Source organism: Cetorhinus maximus, chromosome 6 (genome assembly GCF_964194155.1).
Source record: "Cetorhinus maximus chromosome 6, sCetMax3.hap1.1, whole genome shotgun sequence".
Classification (NCBI taxonomy): domain Eukaryota; kingdom Metazoa; phylum Chordata; class Chondrichthyes; order Lamniformes; family Cetorhinidae; genus Cetorhinus; species Cetorhinus maximus.
In genome coordinates this window covers 41769689-41794116 of record NC_135884.1, presented here as the reverse complement: position 1 = coordinate 41794116, position 24428 = coordinate 41769689, and positions in this window count along the sequence as shown.

Here is a 24428-nt window from a genome sequence, read left to right as displayed (position 1 = left end):
ACCCCAAAAAGCAAGCTAAGGTGTCAGACTAATGCTTTCGTGTAATTTTAATAATATTCTCTGCCTTAATTGCCATTTAACTATAGATACATTGATGAGCTGGTGACATGCCTGAACTAATTGTTTCACAAAACTGCTGAAAGTGCATTGAATTAAGTAGTCGTCTATTGCCTGACATAACTTTGTTTGGAATTCAATGACAAGCAAAATGAGCTTTAATCTTAGCTATATATCCTTTCCCTTTATATCCTTTCCCATTTTTTTTAAATCAGGGAAATAATCATAACATAAAAGAGTTTCTTCTACCTACTGCAAACAGATTACACCCTATTTGCTCCCAGAGCATTTCAGATGTCTGGCGCCTAATATATGGTTAAGTTACTGTTAGGATCGGAATTACTGGTATGTAATATACCTGAATATGTCTCTACATCCTTGTTCATTAGAGGCCAGTAAATCACTTCTCTCACACCTTGAAGATTACCCTGGATTCTAACGAGGCCATTTTCTATACATTGGTATGACAGGGGTAATTTTAACCTCCATAAATGAGTTTGGGTCAAGTGGTGGAGAAAGATATAATCGACACATTCAAGGGGAAATTGGATTGGTATCTGAAAAAATGAAATGTGTAGAGCTATAAGGCAGGGGAGTGGCACTAGGTAAATTGCTCCCACAGAGAGCTGGCACAGACATGACAGGCTGAATGGCCTCCTTTGTTGTAATAATTCTATGATTCTGTGATAATCGTGCAATGATGTTAAGTGATTAGTTAGTTGATTTTTTGAGCTAATACTTTTTAATAATATTTCAAAAACTTCTTTTCACATTATTTTAGCTTCTACCTTCACCCCATGTATATGCCCCAATCTTTAATTTTCTCTGTGTAAACATTTTTACAAGTGATTTTGCTTTACGTTTTTTTATTTCCTCGTTGGGTGCCTGTGAAAATCCTTTAATGTGGTTGGCTGTTTGGACAGCCTTATGATATCATTGCTGCTCTACGCAGTGAATACCCAGTATAGGATATTGTCCATTCCAGTGCCATGGCATGGAGATAGAGGTGAAATTATTTCAGTAAAATTTACTTCATGGTCAGTAGCAAGTGCCTGTGCTTTGTTGATGACCACAAACTTGTTATCTACAATTGACAACTTGCTCCACCATAAATGATAGCATTATGGCCTAACGTCTGGCTAAAATATGTTATAAGTTTCACAAAGTGTCCATTTATATCTACAACTTTCTCTCTAATCTAACTCAATAAATTTACATTTAAGTATTGTAGATGTTTCTATTCATTAGTGACAAATAGTTTAGTCTGACTCTCTGTGGATTAATTTATCTATCTGAAATTAATTGTAGCAGGAGCTGACATAGTTACGAATGTTCCTTAATTATTGACTTTGCTATTTTCCATGTACATGTACTATAGTCAGACGTGGCAGAAAATCCAAGAATAAGATGTGGATTGCGGATTACTCCTGCTGCTGTAGGTTACGTAACCTCCTCTTCCTAAATCACACCATTTATCAATTAAAGTATTCAGTGCTCTATTCAAACAAAATGCACAGCGCTTTGCGTCATCTATTACATAGAGTCACCATCAGTTTGAAACAACCCCACCCTTCCTGGATTTCTACTGTTACAAGTCCCTGCCTTTTCCTACCCTATTCTCCCAAAATTAGGAACTCACTTCGGCATTATGAATTCCTGCTGAGTACATTATTTGTCACTAAGGAAACAACCCACGTTCCCAGTGCAGCATAATGCACATAGTGTTTTCGCATATGATCATGAGTCCACAAAACCTTCAAAATTGCATTTCCAGATTACACTGTACATTGTCACATCCTGTCTTTATGCACTGGAAGTACATACCCCATGTGATCAGTTAGATATCCTCTTGCTAGTTTTCATTATGGGTAACCATACACTGAATAATTGTTTAGCAGAATAAAACTCTTGGAGTGTCACGTTCTGCTCCACCTCATCCAAGTGAACAAGCTTTGGATTTGACTCAAATCTTTTGTGCTCAGTCTCCATTCTAAAAGATCTCAAAATTGACCAACTTTGAAACATACATAGGTATACTGATGTGGTCTAGCTACCTAGCTCATTTTATTACTGTTAAAGTTTCAACAGTCAGTGTTAGGTGACATTATACAGATATTAAATTCGCAGTTGATTATAGGATTATGCCAAGAACGTTGATTCAGGTTGCTCACCACTCCAGAGATATTGTTGTATCTTAACTGCTATTAATGTTCATATCCATGATATGGGGACCCTCATTTAAAAAAATAAAGCAATACCATAATCACATGTCAATTAGCATTAATAAATATAATAATAACACAAAGCTGGTGTAGATGTGGTTCAAAACTCCTGCTGAATCCCAGCGTCCTTAATATTCTCAGCATTTTTATCATGCTTTTCCTAAACTGGCAAAGTACAATATTGCTGGAAGTACTGTTGTAACATACATTAAGGACATTAAATCAGCTACCAAATTCATATAATGCAAAAATACTCCTTAGCCCTCCCCAAAAAAAGTTTTAAATATTGTTGCTATTATAGTTGGAAGATGAGCTCATTTTCCCCCTTCCACTTTCTTTAGTATTCCTGTACCATGTACTTTCCTTTTTGAAAGGACAGAGGGTGGTCAATAGTGTATTGACCAGCCTCCACAGATATTACCTGAAATAGACCACAAATAGATGCAGAGAGCAGTCCAGATAAGTCCTGACTATCAACCTTTTGTGGTGGGGTGCAGTTAAATCTGATCACTCATCCCATGCAGAATCACTGTTGTAGACCTGGGGTAGAGTTTCCTCCAGTAATATCAGCACAACTCGGGCAGAGTCAGTTGAACTAGCATAAACGATTGTGGCATGTTATGCCCAAACCACTTACATTTGTGCTTTGCGTGATCTTTTCCGTTGGTTCAAGATTCACTTCACTCTAATCGGCCCACATCCATAAAACTGACTACATTCCCAAGGTGAAATTATGAGATTTCTGCCAATTGCATTGTCCAGGAAGGTTCTTTAAATTACCCTCATTAGGCAATGGGAACAAGCAAGCATGTTTTTAAAGTTTTTTTATCAAATCAAAAAATATTTAACCTACTAAGGCACTGTCTAACTTGCTATTATGTTAATTAAGCTATTAAATTGTTCAGTATTTTTTAAAGTCAATTTTCACAATTTTAAATCAAGTTAAAAAACGTGGAGAACTGGTCACTAATGTCCTTTAGGGAAGGAAATCTACTATCCTTATCTGGTCTGGCCATCACGTGACTCAGGATCCACAGCAATGTGGTTGACTCTTAGATGCCCTCAGAAATGGCCTAGCAAGCACTCAATTGTATCAAACTGCTAGAAAGTCAATAAGGAATGAAACCGGACAGACCACCCAGTGTTGACCTAGTCACTGGAAACGACAATGGCAGACTCAGCCCTGTCGACCCTGCAAAGTCATCCTTACTAACATCTGGAGGCTGGTGCCGAAATTAGGAGAGCTGTCTCACAGACCAGTCAAGCAACAGCCTGACATAGTCATACTCACAGAATTATATCTTTCAGATAATGTCCCAGACACCACCACATCCCTGGGTATGTCGTGTCCCACCAACATGACAGGCCCAGCAGAGGTGGCAACACAATGGTAAATAGTCGGCAGGGAGTGCCCTGGGAGTCCTCAACATCGACTTCGGACCCTATGAAGTCTCATGGCATCAGGTCAAACATGGGCAAGGAAACTTCCTGCTGATTAACACATACCATTGCCCCCGTGCCCCCCTCAGCTTATGAATCAGTTCTCCTCCATGTTGAATACCACTTGGAGGAAGCACTGAGGGTAACAAGGGCGCAACGTCCATCACCAAGATTGGCTTGGTAACACCACTACAGACCAAGCTAGCTAAGTCCTAAAGGACATAGCTGCTAGACATGGTCTGCAGCAGGTGGTGAGGGAACCAACAAGTGGGAAAAACATACTGGACCTCATCCTCACCAACCTGCTTGCCGCAGATACATCTGTCCATGACAGTAGTGACCACCGCACAGTCCTTTAGGAGACGAAGTCCCATCTTCACATTGAGGATACCCTCCATCGTGTTGTGTGGTACTACCACTGTGCTAAATGAGATAGATTTCAAACAGACCTAGCAACTCAAGACTGAGCAACCATGAGGCACTGTGGACCATCAACAGCAGCAGAATTCCCCTCAACCGCAATCTGTAACCTCAAGGCCGAGCATATCCCTCACTTTACCATTACCACCAATACAGGGATCAACCCTGGTTCAATGGCGAGTGAAGGAGGGCATGCCAAGAGCAGCAACAGGCGTACCTAAAAATGAGGTCTCAACCTGGTGAAGCTACAACTCAGGACTATTTGCGTGCCAAACAGCATAAACAGCAAGCGATGGACAGAGCTAAGCGATTCCACAACCCACAGATCAGATCTAAGTTCTGCAGTCCTGCCACATCCTGCCGTGAATGGTGGTCAACAGCTCAACAACTCACTGGAGGAAGAGGCTCCACAAGTAGCCCTTCCTCACTAATGGGGGAGCCCAGAACATCAGTGCAAAAGATAAGACTGAAGCATTCACAACAATCTTCAGCCAGAAGTGTCGACTGGATGATCCATCTCGGCCTCCTCCGGAGGTCCCCTGCATCAGTCTTAAGCCAGTTCGATTCTCTCCACGTGATATCAAGAAACAGCTGAAAGCACTGGATACTGCAAAGGCTATGGGCCCTGACAATATTCGAGTAAGATTACTGAAGACTTGTGCTCCAGAACTTGTCGCGCCTCTGTCAAAGCTGTTCCACTACAGCTACAACATTGGCATCTACCCGGCTATGTGGAAAATTGCATGGAACGTCCTGTAGACAAAAAGCAGGACAAATCCAATTTGGCCAATTAACGCCTCATCAGTCTACTCTCGATCATCAGTAAAGTGATGGAAGGGGTCATTAACAGTGCTATCAAGCTGCACTTGCTTAGCAATAACATGCTCACTGATGCTCGGTTTGGGTTCTGCCAGGGTCACTCAGCTCATGACCTCATTACATGAGCATTGGTTCAAACATGGCAAAAGACCTGAACTCCAGAGAGTGACTGCCCTGGATATCAAGGCAGCATTTGACCGAGAGTGGCTTCGAGGAGCCCTAGCATAACTGGAGTCAATGGGAATTAGGGGAAAAACTCTCCGCTATTTGGAGTCATACCGAGCATAAAGGAAGATGGTTGTGGTTGTTGGAGGTCGTACATCTCAGTACCAGGATATCACTGGAGGAGTTCCTCAGGGTAGTGTCCTAGGCCCAACCACCTTCAGCTGCTTCATCAATGACCTTACTTCCATCGTAAGGTCAAAAGTGGAATGTTCGCTGATGATTGCACAATATTCAGCACCATTCGTGACTCCACTGATACTGAAGCAGTCCATGTCCAAATGCAGCAAGACCTGGACAGGCTTGGGTTGACTAGTGGCAAGTAACATTCGCACCTTACAAGTGACAAGCATTGACTATCTCCAACAAGAGATAATATAGCCATTGCCCCTTGACATTCAATTGCATTACCATCACTTAATCCCCCACTACTAACATCCTGGGGGTTACCATTGACCAGAAACTGAACTGGACTAGTTATATAATACTGTGGCTAAAAGAGCAGGTCAGAGGCTGGGAATCCTGTGGCGAGTAACTCACCTCCTGACTCCCCAAAGCCTGTCCACCATCTACAAGGCACAAGTCAGGGGTGTATTGGAATAGTCTCCACTTGCCTGGATGAGTGCAGCTACAACAACACTCAAGAAGCTGGACACCATCCAGGACGAAGCAGCCCGCTTGAATGGCACCACATCCAAAAACATTCGCTCCCTCCACCACCGACACACAGCAGCAGCAGTGTGTACCATCTACAAGATGCACTGCAGGAACTCACCAAGATCCTTAGACAGCACCTTCCAAACCCACAACCAGTACCATCTAAAACGACAAGGGCTGCAGAAACAAGGGAACCACCATCTGGAGGTTCCCCTCCAAACTGCTCACCATCCTGACTTGGAAATATATCACCGTTCCTTCACTGTCACTGGGTCAAAATCCTGAAACCCCCTCCCCAACAGCACTGTGGGTGTACCTACACCACATGGACTGCAGTGGTTCAAAAAGGCAGCCCACCACCACCTTCTCAAGGGCAATTATGGATGGGCAATAAATGCTGGCCCAGCCAGAGAAGCCCATATCCATGAATGAATAAAAAAAGCAGATTAAACAAAGTTGATTTTTGCTGACAAACCAATTTACAGCTGTTACCATGCTTAAATACATTAAGGAACACTTTTAATGAAAGTAAAACATGATTAATGTTCTCTGATGCTGCCAATTACGCTTGTACAATGAAGATTTTAAGTGTGAGTTTATGCAGATAAATTTTCACGGGAACCTGAACCTACCAGCAATTTCTAATCCATTGGAAGTAATGACAGGTGTCGTCAGCAAATACAATTGAGAACCAAGGTGAATACAGAAGGTTCAGAGGGGATATGAAAAAGCAAATACGAGAAGCAAAGAGGGATTATGAAAAAAGACTGGCAGCTAACAGAAAAGGAAATCCCAAAGTGCCCTATAAGCACATCAATTGTAAAACAGTGGTAAAAGGAGGAGTAGGGCCGATTAGGGACCAAAAAGGGGGTTGACACACAGAGGCAAGAGGCATGGTTACGGTATTAATGAATACTTTGCATCTGTCTTCACCTATGAAGTAGAAGCTGCCCAGGCCATGGTGACAGAGGAGGAAACTCAGTCATTGGAAGGGTTTAAAATTGAAAAGGAGGAGATATTGGATAAGCTGTCGGTACTTAAAGCTGATAAGGCATTAGGACCGGATGAGATGCATCAAAAGATATTGAAGGAAGTGAGAGTGGAAATTGCAGAGGCACTGGCAATAATCTTCCAATGTTCCCTGGATTTGGGGGCGGTGCCGGAGGACTGGAACATTGCAAACATTACACCCTTGTTCAAAAAAGGTTGTAAAGATCTGCCCTGCAATTACAGACCAGTCAGTTTAACTTCAGTGGCGGAGAAACTTCTAGAAACAATTATTCTGGATAGAATTAATAGTCGCAAGGAAAAATGTGGATTGATTTGGAAGAGTCAGCATGGATTTGTTAAAGGAAAATCGTGTCTAATTAACTTGCTGGAGTGTTTTGAAGAGGTAACAGAGATAGTTGATGAGGTCAAGGCCATTGATGTGGTTTGTATGGACTTTCAAAAGGCATTCGATACAGTGCCACACAACAGACTTGTGAGAAAAGTTATAGGTCATGGAATAAAAGGGGCAGCAGCAATGTGGATACAAAACTGGCTGAGGGATAGGAAACAGAGAGTAATGGTTAATGGGTATTTTTCAGACTGGAAGGTTTGTAGTGGAGTTCTCCAGGGGTCAGTATTGGGGCCCTTGCTCTTCCTGATTATTATAAATGATCTAGATCTTGGTGTGTAGGGGAAAATTTCAAAGTTTTCCTCTAACACAAAAACTTGGGACAATTGTAAACTGTGAGGAGGACAGTGTAGGACTTCAAAAGGACATTGGCACATTGGTGGAGTGCGCAGATAGGTGGCAGATGAAGTTCAATGCGGAGAAGTGTGAGGTGATACATTTTGGTACAAAGTACATGGAGAGACAGTATAAAATAAAGGATACTATTCTAAAGGGTGTGCAGGAGCAGAGAGACCTGGTACTTAAGTCATTAAAAGTGGCAGAATAGGTAGAGAGAGCTGTTACTAAAGCATACAGTATTCTAGGCTTCATTAATAGGGGCATAGAGTACAAGAGCAGGGAAGTTATGATGAACTTATATAAGACACTGGTTAGGCCTCAGCTGAAGTATTGTGTACAGTTCTGGGTGCCACGCTATAGGAAGGATGTGAATGCATTGGAGAGAGTGCAAAAAAGGTTTACGAGAATGGTTCCAGGTATAAGACACTTCAATTATGAAGAAAGATTGGAGAAGTTGGGGTTGTTTTCCTTGGAGAGGGGGAGGCTGAGAGGAGACTTGAATGAAGTTTTCAAAATCATGAGGGGTTTGGATGGAGTAGATAGAGAGAAACTGTTCCCGTTTGTAAACAGATTGAGAACCAGGGGGCACAGTTTTAAAGTGTGTTGCAAAAGAAGCAAATGCGAGGTGAGAAAACAAGTAGTTAGAGTTTGGAATGCACAGCCTGGAAGTGTGGTGGAGGCAGGTTCAACTGAGTGATTCAAGAGGGCATTAGATGATTACCTAAATAGAAACAATGTGCAGGGTTATGGGGAAAAGGCAGGAAATTGGCACTAAGTTAAAATGCTCAGAGAGCCAGTGCAGGCATGATGGGCCGAATGGCCTCCTTCCACGCCGTAATAATTCTATGATTCTGTGATTATGGCCTGATTGCACCCAAAGCAGAAACTTTACTCTTTGAATTTCATTGTTCCACACTGTATTGTATAATCCAATAATATTTTGGACAAAACAGCAACATTGCTGGCACATTAGGTATGTACGCATTTACCTCATTGAACAGTAATTTCCCCTCCATAGCTGATGAATTAGTTACACAGAATTAATTTACTGGAAGTGCAGAAATCCATTAATCATTAATGAATAAAGACCGATACTGGAAAGGTATTGTTCTAACAGGAAGTTTTGTTTCAAAAAATGTTCTAATTCCTGCAACTCCTGGCAGCAGCAGCTAATGTGGGAGTGCAGTTCAACACTTATCAGCAGACTTTCTCTACATCGCCCTGGATCCATTTTTTATGACTGAGCTTAGTTAGCAAATAAACTATTCAACTGCAGTGGGAATCATGACTCAGTTCCCACCTTGTCCATGCATTGCACCCTCTAGAAAACACTCATTAGATCAGTAATGAGAACCCTGGCCAAATAATAGTCAGCAGCTGCAGTGAGATGTGTTGTTCCAGGCAGATCTGGTGCTCCAGCTAAGATTAATTCAGTCTGTAAAGAGCAAGAATTGATCCTCGCCCCTTGAATTTTGCTCTGCACTATAAGGCCATCAGTCAGCCTGACAGAAAAACACTGCATATACATGCATTATAACAGTTCACTTGGAAAGGGATCTGAAAATAAATATTCATTTTCTTACTTATCTTTGGGAATCTTGCTGCTGTCCTTACTCTCTCAACTAATCAACGGCCCAGGTTTTCGACCCCGGGTCGGGAGCGCAGAGTTGGGAAATTTCCCTGCTTGGCGATCCCGACCTTTAAAGAAGACCTCCCCATACGTGTGATTTACAGTCAGGGAGGGGGGTGGCCGGCTGAAACAGGAGTCGGAGTGGGTGACCCCGGAACAAATCAGCAGGCAGTCGGGTTTGGAGGCCAGCTAGGCGCAAGGCCTACCTTCACACCCAGCACAGCGTTTAAATAAATAAAAAACAATAATGAAGTAAAAAAACATCCCTCCAGGCCTCAACCCTCATCTCTCACACACTCCCTATGCCCAATCCATGCCAACCTATGCCAACCCCTGCCCCTTGCCCACCCTCCATGGCCCCAACCCCCATGCCAATGTAGTTACCTTCTAGCCAACTCCCATGGCCCCTCACACCTCTATGCCAACTTAATGCCCCTCTACCCATTGCATTACCCCCATATCTCCATGTCAACTTAGTGCCAACTCATGCCAAACCATACCCCCTCTCCACTCTTTGCCCTTACCTCCTCCATATCAACTCACCTAGTATCCATGGGCAGTTCCTTGACAGCTTTGACACTTCCTGGATAGCTTTGACATGTTTGACACTTTCTGGATAGCTTTGACAGATTTGACAGCTGGACAGTTCCTTAACATTTCCTTGACAGCTGGATAGTTCCTGGACAGCTGGACAATTTCTGGACAGCTGGACATCTCCTTTGAAGCTGGATATCTCCTGGACATCTGGACATCTCCTGGACAGCTGGACATCTCCTGGACAGCTGGACATCTCCTGGACAGCTGGACAGTTTCTGGACAGCTGGATATCTCCTGGATAGCTGGACAGTTTCTGGACAGCTGGATAGTTTCTGGATAGCTGGACAGTTTCTGGACAGCTGGATAGTTTCTGGACAGCTGCACAGTTTCTGGATAGCTGGACAGTTTCTGGACAGCTGGATATCTCCCGGACAGCTGGACATCTCCTGGACAGCTGGACATCTCCTGGACAGCTGGACATCTCCTGGATAGCTGGACAGTTTCTGGACAGCTGGATAGTTTCTGGATAGCTGGACAGTTTCTGGACAGCTGGATAGTTTCTGGATAGCTGGACAGTTTCTGGATAGCTGGACAGTTTCTGGACAGCTGGATAATTTCTGGATAGCTGAACAGTTTCTGGACAGCTGGATATCTCCTGGATAGCTGGACAGTTGCTGGACAGCTGGACATCCCCTGGATAGCTGAACAGTTCCTGGACAGCTGGATATCTCCTGGATAGCTGGACAGTTTCTGGACAGCTGGATAGTTTCTGGATAGCTGGACAGTTTCTGGACAGCTGGATAGTTTCTGGATAGCTGGACAGTTTCTGGACAGCTGGATAATTTCTGGATAGCTGAACAGTTTCTGGACAGCTGGATATCTCCTGGATAGCTGGACAGTTGCTGGACAGCTGGACATCCCTTGGATAGCTGAACAGTTCCTGGACAGCTGGACATCTCTTGGACAGCTGGACAGTTCCTGAATAGCTGGACACCTCTTTTACTGCTTGACAGTTCCAATGAGTTTTTGCATAAAAAGTGCATAATCATGTTCACTTTTAACAATTCCAAAAGGTGCCTTCACTCTCCCAGGAGTGACTTACCTCTCCCAAAGGGTAACAATTCTCCCAAGGGTGAGTTACCTCTCCCAAAGGGTAACTTAACTCTCCCAATGGCGAGTTACCTCTCCCAAAGGGTAACTTAACTCTCCCAAAGGTGTCCCGGAATCCTATCCAAAGGGTTACCTTACCAGTTCAGATCTCCTCTTACCTATTCTAATCTGCACATTCGGGATTCCACACTCTTGTTCTTTCAAAATCCCACTTCAGTGAAGGCAGCTTCTGATGTAAATGGCCAGTCCCTCCCCGGCAAAGATGGGAAATGCAGGATTCTGGGACAGGACTCAGAAATTTTGGCCATAGAGAGGTTCTCTGTCGTGGCAAAAATCCAGGTGATTGTTACAAGCTTTGATTGTTGTAAGGCGTGCGCAAATTACAATGAACTGTGTTTTTCCCCTAACTTGTTTTTAATCTGAAACAGCTGAGGCTTGTTTTGTTTATAGCTCACAAGCTGTCAAAATAAAACTTATACAAAATATAACATCACAGAATGTTTAACAACACCTTGTTTTCAATATGTCAGTGTTAATAAATTATCATCCTTTAGTGGAGTTTACCAGTGGATGTACAAGTTTAAGATTTACTGGCACCAGAATAATGTTATCTGCAACAGAGCTGCTAACACCTGCAGGCTATTTTGCATTGCTGGAAGTTCGATGATGCGGTATTTCTCAGTTGATTTAAATGAGCAGAGCCTGAAAGAGTTTTAGTCTAGTCTCATAGTTCATAACTTTACAATAGTATTTTTGTGCAATGTTACCATAAAAAGGAATCACGGGATATGGGGATGGGGTCAGAAAGTGGAGTTAAGGTAGAAGTTGAGCCATGATCTTATGGAATGGCGGGGCAGGAATGATGGACTATGTAGTCTATTTCTCCTCCTATTTCTAATGTTGTTAAAATACTATCCAAAAAGTGTCCACTAACAGATGGAATTTTTCTGATAATATGTAGCATATTTCTAATCTCATGTAAACAGCTTGAAATGTTCTTTGTTAAATAAATAATTCACACAGAGCTCAATGTGGATTAATTGAATCCAGAGGAAACTATTTAATGGAAATTTTGGAAATTGTTTTCACGACTTTCCACGTATTTTATACAAACTGTGCTTTCATTTTCTTTACTGTGAGTAATTATGTGAAAAGATATGCACCTAACATAGGAATGAATACTTTTCATTTTTTGTTTTGCAGCAATGTTTGAAATTCTCAGAGAAGTTATTGGATCATGAAGTAGAGAGTGCAGACCCTAGAAGAAGGTCTAGCACACCCCCAATAAAGCACTGAGGACAACAAGAGACCCCAGAGAGAGGGAAACTCCTAATAAAGTGCCAAGGGCAACAAGAGACCCCAGAGAGAGAGGGCAACTCCAAATAAAGTCCCGAGGGCAACACAAGACTCCAGGGAGAGGGTGACAGAAAACCCCAGAGAGAGGGAACCAACATACCCCAGAGTGAGGGAGACAGATGGCAGTGCATAGTGAGCAGATGGCTATGAATGAAGTAAAGCTATGAGGTAACTCAAAAGAAGCAAAATGTGCAAAAAGTAAATGAAGCTGTTCTATAGGAAAATGTTCGCATCAGAGCTCAACTGGAAGATTTGAAGCACAAGATTCAAGCAGAGTATATACCTTTGAAGATGCATGATAAACTGAGATCTTCAATGAACCAAGCTTTTCGAGATCTGAGCAAACAAATTTCAGAGATAATTCGAAGGCACAAGGAGGAGATAACAACCCTCAATTTCACTGTTGGCAAATCAAAGCAGGCATTGGGAAAACTCAACCAGATGTACAGCCAATCGAACCAGCAGGGCAAAAGAGGCACGTAAAGAAGTTGTGACCCTGAAAGACTCCTTGAAGAATCAATATGCAGCCATGGAAAAACATGAGAAGCTGAAAATAGCATTGAATATTACATTGAATAAAAGCTGCGTTGGAATTATCAATAGCATTGAAAGGATGCACTGAGGCCCAGAGTGAATTGGCAAGAAGTCAACAAGAAAATAAACAATTGAAAGAACAATTGATTGTCCTTCAAGATCAAATACAAAAGGAATGCCTAACCATTCAGCAACATGAAGAATTGAAGACTGTCTTAAACAGCAGAATGTAAGCACAGCAGAAAAAACTTGAAGAGACTTTGCAGATTTACAGGAAAACTGAACATGAAGCAAGTGAGCTTTGCAAAGAAAAGGAAAACCTGTTGAAAAACTTTCACATGTTACAAGAATCCAAGGACAATTACAAGGACAAAGTTTTTTCTTCTGCAAAATTACGAAGAGAAGGAAAATGAATGTAATGCCACTCTGAACAAACTGAAGAACCAGTTGGCAGAGAAAACCCAGCAATGTTCAATATTCCAGGAGGAAGCTGAAAGCTACAAGAAACAGACTGAAGAGCTGAAGAAGCAGTTGAATGAAAAAGAGGAGACATTGAAAGGAAAAGCCGTGGAGCTTCACAAACTGCGAGCGGATAATGAAGCCATGAGTAGCACAAATACAGAACTGAAACAAGTTAATACTTCACCAGAGACAGACCTGGCCAATAGTGAATCCAATATGAAGGACAAGGATAAAGTTCTGTTTCAGACAGAAAAAGAAAAGACAAAATGAGATCAGAAAATATAAATCCAACACACTGAAGCGCAAGGCACTAGAAGAAGGAAAAGTTGAGCTGGATGAAAAGATTCATAAGCTTGCAAAAGGATTTGAAAATAAAACAACAGATAAATATTTGGTTGAAATTGTGAAACAAGGGGAAATGAAGATTCCATTTGTGAAACGTTAATGTCCAGCAAGAACAGGGTGGACATCACAGAGAAAGAAAATTTGAGTCCACTAAAGGAATGAACGGAGTGCACATTCCCTGCAGAAGGAATGGGACAAACCCACAGTATCCAAAAGAAACAGGCGAGTTTTTAATAAAAGAAACACAACTCAAAGGCGCAGAAAAAGCATATCAAAAGAATATAGCTAAGTACCAGAAACACAGAGTACTACTACCATTCCTCCAAACATGACAGACCAAGATGTGGAAGAACTGTCATGCCTCAAGACCAGCTGAATTTATAAAGTCAGAGACTTGAGTTGGGGGAACAGGAATAGCAAGTAAAGATTTTATTGTTAAAAGCTACTGCGGATGCTGGAAATCCAAAACAAAAACAGAATTACCTGGAAAAACTCAGCAGGTCTGGCAGCATCGTTGGAGAAGAAAAGAGTTGATGTTTCGAGTCCTCATGACCCTTCGGTTCTGCCGAAGGGTCATGAGGACTCGAAACATCAACTCTTTTCTTCTCCACCGATGCTGCCAGACCTGCTGAGTTTTTCCAAGGTTTTATTGTAACAGTCCATTGGAAGGGAGGAAAATTTTGTTGAAGAAGAAAAGAGGATGTTGTATGATATGCTTGCATGCCATTGTAATGTAAAAGTGCTCAGCAGAGCAAGGGTTAATGCAGGACTGGAGAATAGCACTGCCCATGGTATGATGCAGAGAATAATTTCTTCGTAATACAATCAGCAGAAGCTGATTATGCAGAACAAACTATGGGCTTTACAGACAATCCCAGTTAGTGAAGGATGTTGCATAGCAAGGGGGAAATGGGTAATAGACTGAGAGAACAGTCTAGAAAGAACGCTTTAGAAGTAGCCTATCTGCATGAAAGAAGCAACATCATGCATGACACTAACCTGGGATCTGTAAACTAACAATAAAAGATCCATGTTTAAATATATTAAGTCTCATCATTGTGACATCTAAAGAATCCATATTACAACAGGTCTGAAGAGAAGGCTTTCAATATTTTGTTCCATTGAAAGCAAATTCACTCACATTTGTACAAATATAACCAATAGCTGTGTCTTCAGAGATCAAACAGTCTGACAAAAACAATTTTATCAATTTTGAGAATCCTTTCCTGAACTCAATAATATCCTTTTATTATCAGTTGTTACAGTGTAGGGCCAGCTGGCTATTTTTAAAGAAAAGAGAGAAGGTGCTTAAGTTATGTCATTTGTTTGAGGTGTAAAACTCAAATTCAAGAATAATAATGTTGGAAAAATGTCATGATATTGATAATCATACAAAAATTGTATGCACGCACTGAGTCCATCAGAATTTCTGCAGCAAATGTAGCAATACGATGAATCCACCTCAAGAAACGACTTCATGGGAATGATTGGTGGCTGCCACTTTGGCTGCAGCAACCCAGAAGTATCTGGTTAGAGCAGACATTTTTCGTGCTTTGTTCATTCCAAAGAAATTTCTGACTACAGTCAGAAAATGAGCATTAGGTTCCTCATTTACATAACTAAGGAGCCTGTTTAAGGCAGTTGCTTGTGATGCCTGAAAAACGGCCAGTTCCAATATTGTGTTAGGTCTTTTTCAGGCTTTCATGGGTCATAAGATGTTGGTCCCATAAATTGGGCTTAGCTAGGATGTTTTATGCCTGTAACGAAGTCTTGATTTGACCTCATAATCTAGGCTGATCTTTCAATGTAGCATTGAATGAGTACTGCATTTACAGAAGCATTAGCTGAGAAGTTGGATTGTATCTAAATTAGAGCACAATCCTGGAGCAGCATATGTTGCTCAGTCTGCTGGTCCAGGGCCATGGCAAATCGGACTGTTGGCCTCATTAGGATAGTACCAGTGTTCTGTGGGCACCACATGACCCCAGAGGCAACTTGTTGGTCGCAGGAGAGCTTCTGCGGTTTCTGGCAAGTGAAGTAATTAGGAGGTACATGATTGTATTCTGGAGCCAGGTGGAGAACTTCTTTTCCTCCTAGCTTCACAATAAGGTATAAAAACTTGAAACTTGCCTTATGGTTGACATGCTCCAGTGGCCCCTTTAAGGATGGCTGGTTATATAGGCTGATGTGCAACATGCATGCAGCAAGCTGCTGCAAACCATTTTCACAAAGTGGCCTAAAGCAAGTGGTAAAACACTGATTTGCTTGTGCCAAGGGCCTGATATCAGTTTCAGGCTCCTGGACACCTACTTAACTGCCAAAACAATGTGGCATGTGACATACAAATGGTGTGGAAAGATTACAAGAACATTGTACTTGTGAACCAATGAATTATTTTTGAAGTGCAGCCACTGATGTTATGTAGGCAGATAAAATAGCCAACTGGGCACAACAGAACATTTCAATATCTTACCAACAAATTTAACCAAGGTAAACATTTGGCTCCATTAGAATTTAAAATAAAATCGATTCAAAAGTTGCAAAATGAAAGCTCCCAGACATTGGACTAGTGCAACTATTGTGCTGTATTTGCAAATGCTTCCTTAGTAATACAACCAGCAGAAGCTGATTATCCAGAACAAACTATGGGCTTTACAGAAAATCCCAGTTAGTGAAGGATGTTGCATAGCAGGGGGGAAATGGGTAATGGGTTGGTGGGACCCTCGTCAGAACACCGTGTAGGTAAGTTGATCTGCATCCTTGGGGTTAATGTTTTTTTCCTAAGACTCTTGGGAACCAGCTCTGCTTTAGCATCTCATGCTTCCATGATCATGCCTCATTCCCCCATCCTTTCAGCAATTCACGCACTTGCCTTGGATATATATTTTCTTTCTTTGATTTATTTCATTTTGGTGCCGATTGTCTTATGCTGATATTGCTTCTGCTTATTAACTATTTTCTGGTTTCCACTTCAGTTTACAGAACATTCTATTTCTTTTTTGTGTGAGCAGATGGCCTTCCAGGATACCTTCAAACAGCTCTGATCCTAGAGACCAGGCTTTAGACTACACCACCATAGGTGACAGCAGCCTGGGTTGGCCAAGTGACAGGCAACAGCAAAGGCATTGGCACAATGGCGGTGGTGGGAGGAAAAATGCCACCATCCTGAAGGTGTTCAGGGTATGCTCCACGGAGCCACAGCCACTCCCTTGGGCAGCACCTCAGCAATCCTGGTCCAGATTGCTGGACTGCTGTAAGACTCTGAAACCCTTGTGAGCACTGATATCCTAAGCCGTGGTGGCAGCAGTAGAACCAACATGACACCAAGCTGGGCTTGCATTGTAACGAGCTGAGATTTCATGACCTCAGTCTGAGCTGTCACTGCAGCACTCAGACACTGGCTGGTTTCTGCTTGTGCTGCAATGGAAGCTGATTCAGCAGTCATAAAATGCTGCATCGTGCAAGTGTTCCCATGGAGCTGGCCTCCACTTCCATGCTGGAAAGAATAGCTCCAAGCTCTGCGCAAAAATTTGTGCCAGGTTTGTGCTGGACTCTTCCATACTCCTCTGACACTGAGATTGGGCTTTCTGGTAGGCCTGCTAACTCACCAAGCGTTTCCTTGTGTATGCCCATTGCCTTTTCCTTCATGCAGCCCATTGAAGTCCTCAACAGCAGAATCCATGTGCAGCCTCCAGGGATCTAGGGAGCTGGCAACTTGTGATACCTTTTCCCCTGCCCTGGCTGAACACTTGTGCCCAGGATCTCACCACATTCAGTTTGCGCCATGTTGTTACCCTCTGAAGTGTGTGTAGCTTCAGTATCTGAGCTGGCAGCTACAAGTGTGTGATCGAGGATGGTGGTTCATCGTCATCAGTCTTTGGTTCTTCTGGCACTTCACACTTCTGCATCATTGCTTTGACAATAATGGCCAGCACTGTCTCTGCTGTTGGGGTGAAGACATGTAGCTCTGCCTGTCCCCCTTTTGTGCATCTCCTTGTCCTGAAAGAGAGTCGGAAATGTGTCAGTAAGTGTGGTGCAATCTGTTTGGGTGATATGACTGTCATAGTTGAATAACCGGCAATGGATGCAAGTTGTGAGATGCGGGTGTGAGGTTTGCTGCAATGCTAAGTGTGTGAGGGTGAATGTGAATCTTTGGATGTAAAGTATGAGTCTTGGTTGATAGAAGCTGTTAGTAGGTGAGTGTAGGAGGGTGGTGAATTGAGCAGTGTGTGAGACAAGTGGTTCTTTGTAAAGATAGGGCATTTGAAGATGCATTCATTGACCTTGACCACTCATGTGAAGTCATTGAACATCTTATTGGCACTGCATCCAGGCCTTTGAAGCTGGCATTGACAGCAGTGTCACTCTGGAGGGCCTCATGATCCACTGTGGATAGAGGACCTCACTCGTCCTGTCCACCTCCTGCACCAACACATACAATGCTTCGTCTCAGAACCTTGGAGCACACCCTCTGTTCTGTTGAGTCATTATTCTGCGTTCATTCTGCTTAGATTAGGCTTGTCCAATCAGCGGCCTGAGAGCCAGATTGTTGCTCTATGTGGCCCCCGGAGCCACTGTTCAAAATGCTGGTCAGACAGGTAAGTGAAGCTGAAGATTCTTCAGTAGGCTGCTCCTCCAATTACAGGCCATTACACTAGTGAGCCTATTAGCAGCAAATGTGGGAGAGAAACAGTCCTTGATTGGATGAGCAGTGATCACCAGTGGTGTTAAGTGTTCTGGGAAGAGAGAGAGGATTTTGGGAGTGGGAGAAGAGAGACAAGCTTCTGTAGGCCCCGGGGAGAGAAGATGCTGGGAGGCCTGGGGAGAGAAGGTGCTGTGGGCTCTGGGGAGAAAAGGTGCTGCCTGGCCCAGGGAGAGAAGGCACTGCGGGCCCCGGGGAGAGAAGGTGCTGCGTGGCCTGGGGAGAGAAGGTGCCACAGGGCCCGGGTATAGAGGGTGTTGCAGGGCCCAGGGAGAGAAGGTGCTCGGAGGCCCAGGGAGAGAAGGCGCTGCAAGGGAGAGGAGGTGCTGTGGGGCTCAGGGACAGGGGGGTGTGAGAGAGAGAGAGGGAGAGAGTCAGTGTGTGCATATGTGTGTCTTGTGTATGCGAGAGAGAGGAGGAGAATGTGTGTGAGAGTGAGAGGGAGAGGGTGAGTGTACATGTGTGCAGAAGAAAGTTAATGTGCTGGTGAGAGAGTGAGGGAGAGAGTGATTGAATGTGTGTGTGTGAGAGAGGGGGGAGAGAGTGTGTGTGATAGTGTGCATGTGTGTCTATGTGAGAGAGAGAGACAAGGGGAGGGAATGAGTGTGAGTGTGTGTGTGTGAGACAGAGGGAGAGAATAAGCATGTGTGTGAGAGAGAGAGAGACAGAGGGAGTCAATGTGTGTGAAAGAGAGAGGCAGTGTGAGTGTGTGTGAGAGAGAGAAAGAGAAGGAGAGATTCAGTGTGTGAGTGAGAGGGAGTGTATGTGAGGGTAAGTGTATGTGTGAGAGAGAGGGAAGAGAGTAAGTGTGTGGGTGTGAGACGGAGAGTGAGTGAGTGTGAGTGAGTGTGTACGTGTGAGAGAGTGTGCGTGTGAGTGAGTGTGTACATGTGAGAGAGAGAGAGAGGGAGAGCATGATTGTGAGTGTGTGAGAGAGGGAGTGAATGAGTGTGTCTGTATGGCCTGAACTTTGTGCTCATTGGGCGCACGCGATCGGCGGGCCCAGGAACAGACAAGAAACTGTCTCCTGACGGCAGTCGGCCTCCGACTGCGATTTCACGCTGGCTGGCACGAAATGTGCCCTGAGAAAGGCTCAGCACTGGCAGTGGAGGTGGGAAGAGGGCAAACACCGACATCACCGTGGGTGCTGGTGAGCACCTCCACTGAGGTCCCTGAAGGTAGACAGATGCCTCAGGGAGTTGCAGCCTCCAAATAATAAAAGAAAGCACAAAAATGCTGCAGAAAATGCCTATGCAGCACAATCAAGCACCTGAAAGCATACCTCATCAAAAAACAGTTCCCAGATATTTCTTTTTATTTTAAATCCTTACGAAGGTTTCATCTCGCCCTTACATTTCATCAAAAATGTAAAGGCCGCCTGGCCGATTGGCCCGTCCGCCAACCGTAAGGTTGAATGGGCCACAAAAAAAAAAATCGCTCACAATTGGGCCGTTAATGAGCTTAATTGCTTGCTTAATTGTCAGTGGGCGCCCTTCCGACTTATGCACGTGCCCGCCAAGTGAAATATCACACACTCGCTCAACGTCATCTTGGGCGATTTTACGCCTGTTTGGGTCAGTCGCGTGCCCACCCACGGGATGTAAAATTCTGGCCTGTGTGTCTGAGAGAGAGTCAGTGAGTGTATGTGTGTGGGAGAGAGGGCGGGAGTGAGTGTGTGTCTGTGTGTGTGAGAGAGAGAGAGGCAGAGAGTGAGTCAGTGTGTGTGTATGAGAGAGTGGGAGAGAGCGTCTGTGTGAGAGAGAGGAAGGGGGGAATGATTGATTGTGTGCGAGAGAGTGAGTGAGTGAGTGAGTGAGCACGTGAGAGAGAGGTAGTGAGTGAGTCAGTATGCGTGAGAGAAAGAGAAAGAGGGAGAGAGTGAGTGAATGTGTGTATGTGTCTGGCTTACTTCTAGTCTCATTATTCTCAGTCAGCCACATCCCACACAGCAACACATACTCTCAGCCACTCTCACAGTGGGTGAGGGTGAGTGAATAAATACCCTGAGACTAGGAGCGAGCCGGACACACACTCTCACCCTCTTACAGTCTAATGGTCATTTTTATCAATTACTCTTTTTTTAAAATTATCAAGTTATTGCTTTGACACTGCTTAATTTTTGCTCAGCAAGTTACTTCTTTTCTTCATGCTCAACTATTTTTTTGAAATTCATGTATCATTTCGAAATCTGCTCTTCAGCACCTTGAGTGAGAAAAAAATGAAAATATGCTATAAGTTTGGACAAACCTGGTTCAGACTGTCTTCCCCAGCCACTTCCAGCACCTGCTGCAGCCAGAATGTACCTTCCCTTTAAGAGCTGTGTGCTGGTTTTAAGCAGTGCAGGCTAGTTTTAAGTGGTGGCCACTATATGCAAACTTGGGCAACCCTGCTGGGATGACAGGCACTCAACAGCACATTTAGTGCTGGCCTGCGTGCCACTGTTGCATAAATTATAAAGTTTACGTGCGGCCTGCACCAGAAGGAGCAGCATAGGTTAATCGTGTATCATGATCCCCACACCTGTTTTCAGCCCTTATTCAATTTTTCCACCATAGAATCTTACAGCACGGAAGTAGGTCATTCAACATATGGGCATTTTCCTCTCCCCCTTCCCTTTATTCTGTTCCTTTTTAACTGTTGTTCATTTGCAATATCTTCCAATTTTGACAAATTGTTCCCAGCTGAGATGTTAAGTGTGTTTCTCTCATCACAGAGGCTGCCTGACCGGCGAGCAATTTCCAGCATTTTCCTTCCTGGTTTATGTGGCTCAGTACTCAACAAACCAGCAGGTCGGTTATTGCTTTAGACCAGGCTTGTCCAACTTTTTCACATCTGGGGCCAAATTTCAATTTTTCTCACACCCGGCGGGGGGCTGATGAGCAATTTTCAGAAAGATAAGGTTTAGCACAACATTAAACATGAATTTCAAAAAAAAGGAGGATGTATGAAAAGAAATAACCTGCTGAGCAAAAAAAAACACAACAATAAATTGATTATTTATTACTCATTTTTTAAAATTAGGACGACCATTCGAGTGTGAAAGGGTGAGAGTGTGTGTGTCCAGCTCACTCCCAGTCTCAGTGTGCTCACTTACTTACCCTCACCACTCTGCGTGTTTGGTGTGTGGGAGTAAGGTTGAATGAGAACCCTGAGACTGGGAGTGTACCAGACACACTATCCCCTCTTACCCCCATCCCCTCTCTCTCTCTCTCTGTCTCTCACACACACACTCATCCTCTCTCTCTCTCTCTCTCTCTCTCTATCTCTCTCAGGCACACACACTCACCCTCTCTCTCTCAGGCACACACACAGACTTACCCTTTCTCTCTCTCTCTCTCCCTCTCTCAGACACACAGGGCAGAATTTTACGACAGCGGGATTTTACATTCCCACTGTTATCAATGGGATTTATAATGGCCCGCCGCATTTTATGGCCCTGTCCCCGCCAAACCGGGGCCGTAAAATTCTGCCCACACAGTCAAACTCTCTCTCTCCCAAACACACACGCACTCATCCTCTCTCTTTCTCTCTCTCAGGCACACATGCTCACCTGTTCTTTTTCTCTCAGACACACACATGCACTCAGCCTCTCTCTCTCAGACGCACACATCCTCACAATCCCGCTCTCAGACACACGTTCACCCTCTCTCTCTCTGTCAGACACACACATGCTCACCCTCACTCACTCACTATCATTCATCCACACTCAATCACACACCTACTCTCACCCTCTGACCACCCACCCTCACTCACTCACCCACCATCACACTCACTTATTTAGCCTCACTCACCAAATTGGCTGCGGAGTGGGGGAGGTGCGATGAGAGCAGAAGAGAGGCTTGGAGCGAGGCCTGAGGCCTAACTGTGCCTGAAAGTGGGTGCCGGCTGAGTGGAGCACTGAGAGCCAGTTGGGGAGGAACTGGGGGAATGTGGGGAGGAGCCAGGAAGGCAGTAGCATATTTGTATTCTCACTGGACTAGTAATCCAGAGACCTAGGGTAATGCTCTGGGGACCTGGGTTTGAATCCCACCATAGCAGATGGTGAAATTTGAATTCAATAAAAAATAAATCTGGAATTAAACATCTGATGATGACCGTGAAACCATTGCTGATTGTCATCAAAACCCATCTGGTTCACTAATGCCCTTTAGGGAAGAAAATCTGCCGGCCTTACCTGGCTTGGCCTACATGTGACGCCAGACTCACATCAATGTGGTCGACTCTTGAGCAAGGGCAATTAGGGATGGGCAATAAATGCTGGCCTAGCCAGCGATGTCCACATTCCATAAATGAACAAAACAAACATGGCCAGAGCTGGGCCAAAGCACTGTAAGCAGAGGGGGAAGATGTGGTGAGCAGAGGCCCCACATGCTCCCGAGTTGCCAGTGTTTGCTGTTTCTCCAATCACAGCCTGTTCCTTTTCCATGTTTTCTGCTGAGTGGCTCACAATGGAACCTGTAGCAGCAAATGAGGGAGCAAAACAGGCTGTGATTGGAATAGTCCCCTACAGAAATCTTCAAACTCACAGACCCTTCCCACCGGCATTTTCAACAAACATTCTAGGGGCCACATGGAGGGACCGCAGGTTGGACAAGCCTGCTTTAGAGCTTCAGTACTTCATATTTGAAGCTGAAATAATTACTCTGCACTGCTATTTAACAATTGGTCCTTCATTTTGGAAAGAACCCAGGTGTTTTACCATAAGCCAAAATCCAAAAGAAACCATTACAAAAAATGTGCAACTGTTTGTTTTTATTTGTATTTGATGGCATGACCTTCCTGCGTTTGAAATGAACCAAAGTGATCTTCCAGTCTTGCAAACTGTTTCAGTGATTTCAGGAAATTCTGTTCAGGGGCCAGATTTTTGCAGAGTGGGGAAGAATCAGCGTACATTTAAAAATGGCAGGTGGCAGCTGGACATGGAAGTCCTGCCCCATTTCTAATAGTTCCTGTTTTTGCTTGTTGCGGTGTGGGAGGATGCATTCACACAGGAGGGAAACACAAACTCAGCAGGGCCATTTGAAATTAGTGCGGAGTTCAAACAGACCTCTGGCTGTTGCAAGGGCCTTATCTTGCAGTGTGGAGGGAGTCATGAATTGGCGGAGTAGATGTAAATGCTCTTGAAGGATGGATAAGGTCTGTATAATTGCCATGGTATGAAGCTTGTTAAATGCTCCGGTCTTTAAACTTAAAACAGGCTGCAGCTTTCAATGAGAGTTAAAGAAAACCTTCTGCTGTACTGCTTTGATTGATAAACGTGGGTTAGAAAAATTGTAATATCTGGTCATGCAGTTTCAATAGAGCTCTTTGTTGACATTTTGCCAAAGGCTATCATTATGTCATTAAGAATGTTTGGTTGAGTTTCAAAAGATACAGTCATCTCAGCAGGGTGTTCTGAGTTCACAGTCTGATTGACAGCTTAAGGAGGCTATTAGAGGATCAGCTGTCTTGGATGTGGGACCAGAATTAAAGTTTGTTTGTTTGAACACCAGGACAGTTAAGTGAGCACACAAAACAGATGTTAAGGCTTTGCACAAGGGTGACTTTTAGATATCTATGCTCAAAATAAGCAATTGTCAAATGATGTATCTCAGTATAATAACCATCCACCATCGCAGCTGCTCTCTGATCTTCTTCTGTAACATCAGCTTTCTCAACCTGTTCCTCCTCTGCTTCTTCCTGTTCTTCCACATATGAAATTTAGAAATAGTGGCACAGGACTCACATTTTCATGTTAAATTCTATGCAGGGCTCCTTGCAGGCAGCCAATGGAGCTGCCTGGAAAAGGCAGGACAAAGTTAGAAGAGGGCTCAGTGTCTATGCAAATTGGGCATGGGTCATCATGCTGCTAGATTGGGTGATAGCTTCATTACACCCATTTCATGCAAGAACAATGATGTGGAATTTAGTCCTCCCTAACTGATGCCAGCATTCGATTTTGCTCAAATAATATAACAAGAATATTTCAGGTTAAAATTCAATGGTGCCCTAATCTTGATTAAGAAATTTACAAAACAGAGTGGCTAGTCTTACCAGTTGTGGGTGGCCTGCCATGCTCATGGTGTACTCAATGTTGAATGCATATATTTGGCATTTCATCATACAGTGTCAACGACTTACACCCTGTCTAAAAATGAGGCTGAGGAGTTGGAAGTCATAATTCACTAATGAAATGTC